Here is a 12,485-nt window from a genome sequence, read left to right as displayed (position 1 = left end):
GATTATGTATAAAGAATAGTAATATATAGAGAAAAGTAATATAGAGATACGATTGTTCGAGTTAGAGTTCCCGAAAGAGAAAATTCATATGGTTAATGTGGAATTATTGTAGCTGACTAAGATCCTCAAAAATAGAATTTTTAGTATGAACTAATGTTTTTACACTATAGACTACAAAAATAAACATCATTTTAATATTAATTGATGGCGTGGTTACGAAACAAAAAAAGTTATTCATTTCCGACTTATCCGTTTCGAGAAAGAAGAAATGGATGCTAAGGAAGTAATCAGGAAAGCGAACCCGACAACAACATGGCGGACATTGCTGAAATTTCCATGGAAGCATACAAGAAGAGGATTCGTGATGACAGTGGACCGAGCCTTGTGCAACCCACCATACCATGCACTGCCACATTTGAACTCAAGGGGCACATCCTAGCTGCACTTAAGGAAATTCCTTTCACCAGAAAGGATCATGAAGATGCCTATAGGCATCTTGATGAAGTAAACGACATCGCTGACTACATTAACATTCCAAATGTTCCACGAGAAACGTTGTTGTTAAGGATGCTCCCTGTCACTTTCAAGGGAGCTGCAAAGGACTGGCTAAAGGAAATACCATCGGGCGCGATAACTACATGGGCAAGGATGCGAGAAGAGTTTTTGGAACATATTTTGCCCACCATCGAAGGTGGCCAAGCTCAAAAAGGCCATTTCTAATTTTGAGCAACACATGGGAGAGTCGCTATATGAAGCATGGGAGCGCTACAAGGGTCTACTTCGGAATTGCCCCCAAAATGATCTAAATGTGCAACAAGAGGTTTCTATGTTTTATGATGGGGTAAATGTCACTAATAGCAAACTCCTTGATTCTCAAGGACCATTAACCAAGAAGAATCCCGCCGAGATCAAGGAGCTTATCGAGGAATTCGCTAAACACTCAAGAGAGTACCATATCCCGAGGAATGATGTAGCAAGGGGATTGAGAAATGCTGTTGCGGAAGACATGTCGGCGGTTTTGGGAATGTTGGAAAACATGGATAGGAGGATGAATAAGATGGATCAAAAAAATCCATGCAATAAGAGTTGGGTTTGAAAACTGTAACAGGCCACATTTGACGAAAGACTATGATCTTGATGAGAATGGAAACCGAAAGGTTCAAGCTTTTTACTCAAGTGGTGATTGATTTGATGCAGATTGGAGAAAGCCCGAGAAGAAGTGGTTACCTTATGTTGAGTACAAGAAAGACAAAGAAGAGAAATATGAACAGAGAGGAAGAGGCTTTTACCAACGAGAGGAACCAGCTCCCAAAAAGGAACCAGACTTCGAATTAATGCTTAGTCGTTTTGCTGCTGCACCCGAAAAAAGGCACGAGGAAACTGAAGCAGCGAGTAAAGAGAAACAAACTATCATAAGAAATCAACAAGCTTCAATCATGAACATTGAAAAACAACTTGGGCAACTAGCTAAGCAAATGAATGAATGATCATCGGGAGGACTTTCAGGAAATACCGAACAAAACCCGAAGGGAGCCCACATCCAGGCTGTAACAACAAGAAGTGAGAAAATAATTACTCATTTGACTCCCATCGACAGAAGCTACCTGTATGTGGAGCAGGAAGTTCGAGAAGAAAGTCAAACCAAGGAAACTGAACAGTCACCACGACGTGGTGTTGATGCCACGACATGGAACGAGCCTGAAAAGAAAATTGTTGAACCCGTTAAGCCATACCGCCCACCACTGCCCTTTCCAAGTAGAGCAATATAAGAGAATAATGCCGAAGATTACCGAATGTTTTTAGATCATATAAAATCCCTTTAAATCAACATGCCATTCCTTGATCCCTTAGCCGAAATTCCAAAATATGCTAAGTTTCTCAAGGACCTCTTAACAAACTGAAAGAAATTGGAAGGATTACGTAAGGTAGTACGAAATGAGACTTGCTCTATTGCAATGATAAACATGTTACCAAAGAATATGGGTGATCCAGGGAGCATAACTTTACCATGCCAATTCTAGAATCTAGCAACTAGTCATTATAACGCTTGATTCAGGTATCATTTATTTCTCAACATTTTAGGGCTTTGGGCTGGAACTCGATGAGTTGGGGAGCTCCAACTCGTCGTGTAGGGATTTATTTGGATGCGGGATAAGGACTCAAATCGACGAGTTGGGGATCCTCAACTCGACGAGTAGACGCTGGAAAGGAAAACCCTAATTTTTAGGGTTTGCACCCTATTTAAAGGCCTTAAGCCTCATTGTTAGCCTCCCTTACCGCCCCTTTGTCCAGAGAAACCCTAGTTCTTGCTTGTTCTCTCATTTTGTGTGAGTGTGAGCTTGGAGAGTGACTTTTGGTGCTCTTTTGGAAGGAACTTGACGCTTGAAGAGGTTTGATTGAGTGGAAGGCAGTAGATCCGGGATTTCCTCCAGTGTTGTAGCTACATTGAGGTATAAAGTCGATACCTTGGTCATTCATTTCCTAGATCTCGCCATTAGAGGGTTTAGTGTCATTTTCTAGCTTATTATTGGGTCATTCTTGGATTTGAGCATGTCTTCAAGCTACGACTTCAGATTTGGACGTCTTAGGTCCTCCATGGATTTAAAGTTGTCATCTTTATTAAGACTTTTCCCTCCTTCATGCCTTAAATCCCTTAATGGATGTCAAGTTAGCAAGTTTACGTGGTATCTTCACCCTAGGGGATTAGATATATAGTTTGGTTTGAGGGATTCGGGTACAATCTCGGGTGTGTCAGGACTCAAACTAAGGAAATGGTAAATTGTTTTCAAAAATCAAAAGTTAAAAATTTCTTAAAACCAAAAAGGGAGAGTGAAATGTGTGTAATCGGCCGAGCTCAAGTAAGTGGTTCCCCAATATGTTAGCCATGCTATATTGATATTTGGAATATGATAGTCGGATGGTTTTGCTATGTGTATGGTTTAAAAATTGTATACGGTTAGAGTATGTTATTCGACAGTCTATTTGATCCTGTTCTGTGTATAATTTGCATGCATAGGGCAACCTGTTATGATTGATTTGAGTTCTGGTTTAATGGGAATGGAGCAAATCTTAGAATAGCCGAGGATTTGAGTTATACAGTAGTTTGTGAGATATGTTTTGTTCTGGGAGAAAATAGAGTTATCAGGTAGAGCCTTGGGGAAGGTACATGTAGGTGTGGAAGGTATTATTGGGCCCATACTACTGAAAGCATAGGACCTGTACCCGAACTAATGTTAGATCTGGAAGCTCTAAGGAGAACCGGTGTGGAAGGATCCCCTTTTTGAATATCTTGATCATTTTTTCTTATGGTATTTCAGATCAGAATGGTGGTGACATGTCATGGAGCAGCGGGATCAGGATCAGGATCAGGATCAGGATCCGAATGTGGGTCGGGCTATGCTATAGAGCCCGTTGACGAGAGGCTGCGCGATCTTATCGCAGCCGAGGTTACGAAAGGCATCCTTGATGCTACCTCAGTGATTTCCGGGACAATCAAGTAGGAGGTGATGGAGATCATGGAGGAGCGGCTCAGGTCTTTCCGAGCCGAGATTGCTACGGGCCAGGTCGGGGCCCGAACTCCCTTGTTCCCGGAGTTCAAGGCATGCAGAGCGCCTGAGTTTTTCGGGGTCAGGGACCCCATAGCTAGTTGACGTTGGATGGCAGACATGGAGAATGCCCAGTGCACAAGCTTTTGCCCCGAGGCGACAAAGGTGGGGTTTTCCTCGTGTATGTTGAGGGACCGAGCAAGGGATTGGTGGGAGGAGGTGACTATCCAGGTGGGATCAGCCAGTGTGGTTGAGATGTCATGGGAGGAGTTTGTTAGGCGCTTTGATCTGGAGTTTGCACCATCTATTGAGATGCAACGGTTAGTGATGGAATTCCAGGAGCTACAGCAGACCACCGAGACGGTGGTGGAGATCACCGCCAAGTTTCGGGAGCGAGCACTGTGGATTCCTCAGTATGTTGTGGATGAGGATATGAGGAGGACAAGGTATCATTCCATGCTGAGGGATGATATCCGTGATTTTGTGAGCTTCACAGGGTGAAAAACCCTGAATGAGATGGTGGAGAAAGCTCGTGAGCGGGAGATGTAGTTGGAGCTCCGCACCAAGCGGAAGCCAGAGCAGGCTCAGACGGCTGTAGGTCAGGCTAAAAATCCAAAGACCTCAGATTCTTCTGGTAGGGGCCAGAAGGGTAGTGTCCGGTATGCCAAATATGGGTAGTCGCACGGTGGAGTCTGCCGGGTTATGGGCCCGGTATGTTATACCTGTGGTCAGCCAGGCCACGTGAACAGGGACTGCCCCAAGAAAGGCTTGATTTGTTTCCACTGCAACCAAACCGGCCATAAAAAGGCAGATTGTCCGAGGTTTCAAGGAGGGGGAGGAGCGGTGGCGGTGCTTGCGCTTTCCACAATGAGGATCACTGAAGGCCGCCCTGCCAAGGCGGATGCTCCTGCGGTGAAGAGTCGAGCATTTCAGTTGACTACGAAGGAGGCTCAGGTAGCACCAGACGTCGTGGCTGGTACGTAATTTATTTTCCTGCTCGATATTGATTGTTATGCTTATGTATATATGTGCTCCGATACAGGGACCTTTTTTCTCAATGGTATGTCGGCTCATGTTCTATTCGAATCGGGAGCTACCCGATTGTTCGTATCTCTTGCGCTTAGCAAGAAGTTTCGGGACGCTCTGGGGACTTTGGATTCCCCGCTTGAGGTGGAGATTGCTGATGACCGCACTGTGAGTACTGTGAGGGTATATCGGAACTGTGTCCTGAACATGTTTGGGGAGAGGTTTCGTGTCGAGCTGGTTCTGATACCGCTACGAGGCTGAGGTGATCGTCATAATGGACTGGTTGGGGGCTAATGGGGCCCTGATAGACTGCGAGCGCCAGTTGGTGATAGTTCGAACCCCAAGTGGGGGAGAACTGGTTATTCATGGGGAGTGATCCTCGCAAGGGCCAACCCTCTGCTCGGCTTCAAGGGATAGGAGACTTCTCCATCAGGGTTGTTCGGGGTTTTTGGTATACATCTCGAATACGAGGGTTGAGACCCCGACATATTTGGACAGTGTACCGGTTGTACAGGATTTTCGGTATGTCTTTCCCGAGGAGTTGTCTGGGGTGCCTCCAGAGAGGCAAGTAGAGTTTCACATAGATTTGGTAACGGGTGCCGCTACGATAGCTAAGGCACCGTACCGGCTAGCTCCGCCCGAGATACAGGAGCTGTTTACATAGCTCCAGGAGCTGCTAGACTGAGGGTTTATTTGTCCGAGCAGTTCCCTGTGGGGAGCACCGATCCTGTTCGAGAAAAATAAGGATGGGTCATACAGGATGTGTATCGATTATCGAGAGCTGAACAAGCTAGCTGTGAAAAATCGTTATCCGATTCCGAGGATCGATGATTTGTTCGATCAGCTGCAGGGTGCATCTTGGTTTTCCAAGATTGATCTTCGGTCGGGGTACCATCAGCTAAGGATTAGGGATGAGGATATACCGAAGACAACTTTCAGGACTTGGTACGATCACTATGAGTTTGTGGTGATTGCATTCGGGCTCACCAGTGCCCCACCAACGTTCATGGACCTCATGAACAGAGTGTGTAGGCCGATGTTGGATCGGTCTATGATCGTTTCTATCGATGATATCTTGGTCTATTCTAAGAGAAAGGAGCAGCATGAGCAGCATCTGAGGGAGGTATTCGAGACACTGAGGACGAAAAGGCTTTATGCCAAGTTCTCAGAGTGTGATTTCTGGTTGCGAGAGGTGCAGTTTTTGGGTCACATCATCAACCAAGAGGGTATTTTGGTTGATCCAACCAAGATTAAGGTAGTGATGCGATGGGAAGTACCAAAGAATGCATCAGAGATCCGTAGCTTCTTGGGTCTAACGGGGTACTATCGGAGATTCATCCAGGATTTCTCCAAGATCATCGTACCTTTCACTCGATTGACCAAGAAGAATGTAACTTTTCGGTGGGTCCCTGACCAATAGTTGGCTTTCGAGACCTTGAGATAGAGGTTATGTGAGGCCCCAATTTTAGCCCTACCCGAGGGACTGTATGATTTGGTGGTGTATTGTGATGCGTCTATCTCGGGGTTAGGGTCTGTTTTGATGCAGAAAGAGCATGTGATCGTGTACGCCTCGAGGCAGTTGAAGCCTCATGAGGCGAACTACCCCACTCACGACCTGGAATTTGGGGCGGTGGTGTTTGCCCTTAAAATATGGAGGCATTAGTTGTACGGAGTTCGGTGCACCATCTATAATGACCACAAAAGTCTGAAGTATTTGATGGATCAGCAGAACCTTAACAGGCGGGAGAGGAGATGTTAGATGTACTGAAATATTACGGTTGCGAGATTTTCTACCATCCAAGGAAGGCCAACGTGGTGGCCGATGCTTTGAGTCGCAAGGCGACAAGTGCTCCGGTCGGGAACGTTTGCTTGAGGATGACGGTGATCTCTCCAATGTTGGATATGATCAGGGGGGCACAGGTGGAGGGTTTGAAGAAAGAGAATTAGGAGATAGAGCGGATTCGGGGTCAGATTACCTTGTTTGTTCAGGATAGTCGAGGTCTCTTGACACAGTGTGGCCGAGTGTGGGTACCGGTATCTGGGGGTGTGCGACAGAAGATGTTGGAGGAAGTTCCACGAGGAACTGGGCACACAGTTACACTTCATCACTGCGTACCACCCCCAGACAGGCTGCCAGAGCGAGCGGACGATCCAGACGCTCGAGGATATGCTGCGGGCATGCGTACTGGATTTCGGATGGAGTTGGGATTCATACCTCCCACTAGCAGAGTTTTCATATAACAATAGTTATCAAGCTATTATCGACCGACCCCCGTTTGAGATGTTGTATGGTCAGAGGTGTAGGACCCTAGTTTGTTGGGGTGAGGTTGGGCACCGATTCATGGGAAGAACCGAGGTGGTGCTTAAGACTACCGATTTGATCCAACAAGTGCGCGACAGGCTGCGGGTCGCGTAGAGCCGTCAGAAAAGTTATGCTGATCAGCGCTGCTCGGATGTCGTGGGAGACTTTGTTTTGCTGAAGGTGTCACCTTGGAAGGGTGTCATTAGGTTTCGGAAGAGGGGCAAGTTAGGACCTTGATATATTGGTCCGTTCCGTATTTCGGCCTGGTTGGGCAAGGTGGCTAACCGTTTGGATCTACCGGACGAGCTTAGCTAGATTCACAACATCTTCCATGTGTCTCAGCTTCGGAAGTGTGTCACAGACGAGGCCGCGATTATTTCGTTCGACGACATTCAGGTGGATGAGAGCCTGAACTACATTGAGAGGCCCGTTGTGGTTTTGGATAAGAAAACTAAGGTTCTTCGTAACAAAGAGGTGAAGCTAGTGAAGGTGCAATGGCAGCACCGAAAGGGCTAGGGATGGACATAGGAGCCGGAGGATGAGATGCGAGAGCATTACCCAGATTTTTTTGCGTCGACAGACTTCAAGGACGAAGTCTAGTTCAAGTGGGGGAGATTTGTAACGCTTGATTCAGGTATCATTTATTTCTCAACATTTTAGGGCTTTGGGCTGGAACTCGACGAGTTGGGGGAGCTCCAACTCGTCGTGTAGGGATTTATGTGGACGCGGTATAAGGAATCAACTCGACGAGTTGGGAGCCTCAACTCGACGAGTAGACGCTGGAAAGGGAAACCCTAATTTTTAGGGTTTGTACCCTATTTAAAGGCCTTAAGCCTAATTGTTAGCCTCCCTTACTGCCCCTTTGTCCAGAGAAACCCTAGTTAGTGCTTGTTCTGTCATTTTGTGTGTGTGTGAGTTTGGAGAGTTATTTTTGGTGCTCTTTTGGAAGGAACTTGAAGCTTGAAGAGGTTTGATAGAGTGGAAGGCAGTAGATCCGGGATTTCCTCCAGTGTTGCAGCTACATTGAGGTATAAAGTCGATACCTTGATCATTCATTTGCTAGATCTCCCCATTAGAGGGTTTAGTGTCATTTTTTAGCTTATTCTTGGGTCATTCTTGGATTTGAGCATGTGTTGAAGCTATGACTTCAGATCTGGACGTGTTAGGGCCTCCATGGACTTAAAGTTTCCATCTTTATTAAGTCTTGGCCCTCCTTCATGCCCTAAATCCCTTAATAAGCTATGTTTGAGTGTTTTAGCCCCCTTAATACCATGCATGGACGTAAAGGTAGCAACTTTACGTGGTATCTTCACCCTAGGGGAACATATCTATAATTTGGGGCTTTGGACTCGCTGGAAAAGTAGTTGAATGTGTTAAGACTAGGAAAACTCAACGAGTTGCCCTGCCAACTCGGCGAGTTGACTCGGGTTTCCCCGATCCTATGGAAACTATGCGAACTCGACGAGTTGTCCTGTCAACTCGGCGAGTTGACTAGGGTTTTTCCTGGTTTTCTGAGAACCGAAGGAACTCGACGAGTCAGCAAGTGAACTCGACGAGTTGGGTCAACATGGACTGTTGACTTTGACTTTGACCATGGTTGACCAAGTTTGACTTTAAGGGTATTTTTGGTGTTTCAGGATTTTGATGAAGTTGGTCACATGGTGGTTGTAGGCAGTTGAGTTCGGAGCTGAGAGTTGGGATTTGATCTTATAAGTTCAACATTCCTTCAGAGCTGAGTCTCCTCACCATACCAATGGGTCGAAGGAATCAAGGCCGGCCCATTTATCTAGTTGTAATCATTATTGCGGATGTGCTATCGATACATTATGTATTTGTGGGAAGACCATGCAAGGGTTCCCATGACAATTAGTTATATGTGGTATGCGAGTTGATTGTGTGGTATGTGGTATGCCAGTTGTCTTGTGATACTTTCATGGAAGACCCCGGGTGGTTCTTGAGGTATTTGGATATAAGACCATGTAGGGGGTTCCCATGGCATTCCAGGCTAAGACCATGTGGGGGTTCCCATGGCAGTTGGTTAAGACCATGTGGGGGTTCCCATGGCAGTTAGTTAAGACCATGTGGGGGTTCCCATGGCAGTGGCCTAAGACCATGAGGGGGTTTTGAGCATTCTAACACTCCTAAGGTGTACATGCAACCCTAGAAACCTTGGATCTATGTTTTACTAAGATACATGCAAATTTGATTTCCAAGGTTCATAACCTATCTAGCATAGCATGGGGAACTTTTAAACATAAATGCTAGAAGTAGAACATACCTTTTGTTGTTTGGATTCCTTGAGAACCTTGTGAGCCTAGCACCTCAAGTGTGATGCCTCAAATGTCTCACACAACACCACAATACTTGGAATAACCTTGAGAGAAGTTCACTTATACTCCAAAATTCGGATTGCCCTCTTACTTGCTTGTAGTAGTGCCAATTTTGCTAGACAAGGGGTCTTTATATAGTTGTGACACAAGTAGGGTTACACCATGTAAACCCTAATTGTCATGGCTTTTCATATTCCATGATCCATGGGTTTGTAACCTCCATGGACTATCCATGGAGCACCTTATGGGTTTTAGCCCAATCCATACAAACCATGGATCATTAGCCCACTATACAAGAATAGATGATTTACACAATCAACCCCATATATTTAATTAGTCTCTTTTTGATCACTTAATTAACTCCAAATTAATTCTTTGATCAATACTAATTAAATAATATTATTAATATATTAGAACTTATAATATATTAATAATCCTTAAGTGTCCTTTCTCTCATTTAGTCTATCCAAGTGTTGCAATGCCATGCAACCCAAATGGACCGTACCAACCGGGTCAATGACATACCATAAATAGTTATGGACTTATACACCTTATCCAACAGTCTCCCACTTGGATAAGTCTAATAACTATAACTGCAAGTATGACTTCAGGATCTATATCAGCAATCGTAGCTCTTTCAAGGTCTCGTGGAACTGAGATGATGATGATACGCCATTTAAGATAAGTGATCATATAATCCTCTGTTCTAGATATCAGCCGGACAAATACATGGAACAATGTATTACTTATTGTCCAACAATTTGTTTCTCGATTTCCGATTTGTTTGACATAGAACTTAATCGAACACATCAATTTAGTTCTGACCGGCCCCGGTACATAGGTCACAACAAAATCATCGAGGGGCCCAGATATCGCTTCTAATACAAGAAGGAACAGATAAAATTCGACTCATATGCTTGTTCTACTACTTGTTGAATTATACACAAAGTTACGTTTTATAACATCGAGTTACCAATGCGTTTTCATACAATCAATGTATAACCAACTCATAGGTAACAACTCATATCTCTAGGTTTTGAAGACTTGTATGATATTGCCGTCTCACGATCACTCGAGATAAATTCCATGAAGTGATACAAGTGAGCATGGGTTGAATCCAATACTCAGAACTTATGAGCATTCATGAGTGTTGTAGCAACACTTTGCTATGTCCAACATCTTAGACATCTACAACCAACTTCATGACAGTCTTGATTCATATCTACTTCCAACATATCACTGACTATGGAGAATTTGAATAATATGATATATCATAACATAATTATTCTGGAAGTCAAAACATGCAAAATGAAAAGATAGTAAACTATTTGACAAAAGATAGCAACACTTTACTCATAAATAAACAACAACTTTTATTCATCATCAAATGTCAATTACACTTTACACATTTCAAAACTATCTAACTACTAAAACTAATATCATCCTTCAGCCCTATGCGCCTCGCATGCTGGAGATGCTTAACCCTACCCAGTCCCTTCGTGAGGGGATCTGCTGGGTTCACATCCTATGATACCCTCTTTTCCATGAGGAGTCCTTCTATTCGATGTTTGATGAAATGGTATTTTCTGTCGATGTGTCTGGATCTCCCGTGATCCCTTGGTTCCCTGGCTAAGGCAACTGCACTTTCACTATCACAGAAAATCTCTATAGGCTCCTTTATAGCTGGTACAACTCCAAGGTCTCCAATGAAGTTCTTTAGCCATATAGCCTCCTTTGCTGCATCGCTTGCCTCTATATACTCTGATTCGCAAGTTGAATCAGACACTGTCTCCTGCTTGGAACTTTTCAAAGAAATTGCTCCTCCGTTTAAGGTAAAGACCCAACCTAACTGAGAGCGGAAATTATCCCTATCAGTCTGGAAGCTGGCATCGCTATACCCTAATACTCTCAAGTCATCACTCCCACCGAGGGTAAGGACCCAGTCCTTAGTCCTCCGCAGGTACTTGAGAATGTTCTTTACCGCAGTCCAGTGAGCCTTTCCAGGGTTCCCCTGATATCTGCTGACAATGCTCAATGCAAAGGCCACATCAGGACGAGTACAAGTCATATCATACATGATCGAGCCTACAGCGGAAGCATACAGTAATCGACTCATTTTTGCTATCTCATCCTCTGTACTCGGGCTTTGAGTCTTACTCAGTCTGGCGTTACTCTGGATCGGTAACTCTCCTTTCTTGGAATTCTGCATGCTGAACCTATTCAACACCTTCTCCAAGTAGGTACTCTGAGTAAGTCCAATTAGTCTTTTACTCCTGTCTCTCAAAATCCTTATCCTTAGGATATAGGCAGCTTCTTCAAGGTCCTTCATAGCGAAACACTTCCCAAGCCAGGACTTCACTTCCTGCAGAGTTTGGATGTCATTTCCTATGAGTAGTATGTCATCCATATACAATACCAAAAAGCTAACTATACTCCCACTAGCCTTGACATATACACAAGATTCATCTTCACTCCTTGAAAAACCAAACTCTTTGACCTTCTCATCGAAACAAAGATTCCATCTGCGAGGTGCTTGTTTCAATACATAGATGGATTTCTCAAGCTTACACACTCTATTAGGGTACTCTGTACTGACAAAACCCTCTGGCTGACTCATGTAAACATCCTCAGCCAACTTTCAATTAAGGAAAGCGGTTTTGACATCCCTTTTCCATATTTCATAATCATGAAATGCAGCAATGGCTAACATAACCCTAATGGACTTAATCTTCGCTACTGGTGAAAAGGTCTCATCATAATCAACTCCCGGAGTTTGAGAAAAGCCCTTTGCAACCAGTCGCGCCTTATAAGTGTGTACACTACCATCCATGTCGGTTTTCTTCTTGAAGATCCATTTGGACCCAACTGTCTTGCGATCTGGTACATTGTCAACCAAGTTCCACACTTGATTGTCATACATGGACTGAATCTTGCCGTCCATAGCCTCTTTCCATTTAGCAGCCTCAGGGCCTGCCATGGCTTCCGTGTAGCTTTTAGGTTCATCTAGACTTACCAGTGTGCTATCACTGATAAGTGTATCACCTTCCACAGTAATATGGAAACCATAGTAATGCTCGGGTGCATTCCTAACTCTCGTGGAACGCGTCAGAGGTACAGACTCTTCTGTCGAATCAACATGAGTTTCCTCCTCAAGTTGATTGCTAGGGTTTGAGGTTCCTTTACCACTTGACTCTTGAATTTCTTCAAGGTCAATTTGCCTCCCACTGTTTCCTTGGCTTATGAACTCTCTCTCGCGAAAGACTCCTCTCCTTTCTACAAAGA

The 12,485-nt window shown here is 44.5% G+C and overlaps 1 non-coding gene across 1 annotated transcript; it reads right to left on the bottom strand.

The window, feature by feature from the left end:
- Positions 1–697: 697 nt before the first annotated feature.
- LOC145127999 (small nucleolar RNA R71) lies at positions 698–804 on the bottom strand. Its single transcript, XR_013716602.1, has one exon. It is a non-coding gene; the product is annotated as a small nucleolar RNA R71 (small nucleolar RNA).
- Between the last annotated feature and the right edge of the window lie 11,681 nt (positions 805–12,485).

The sequence above is a fragment of the Lactuca virosa genome, chromosome 7 (genome assembly GCF_052849685.1).
Source record: "Lactuca virosa cultivar CGN04683 chromosome 7, Lactuca_virosa_CGN04683_v6, whole genome shotgun sequence".
Classification (NCBI taxonomy): domain Eukaryota; kingdom Viridiplantae; phylum Streptophyta; class Magnoliopsida; order Asterales; family Asteraceae; genus Lactuca; species Lactuca virosa.
The sequence above is the reverse complement of the archived record's forward strand: the minus strand, read 5'-3'. Positions and strand labels throughout refer to the sequence as shown.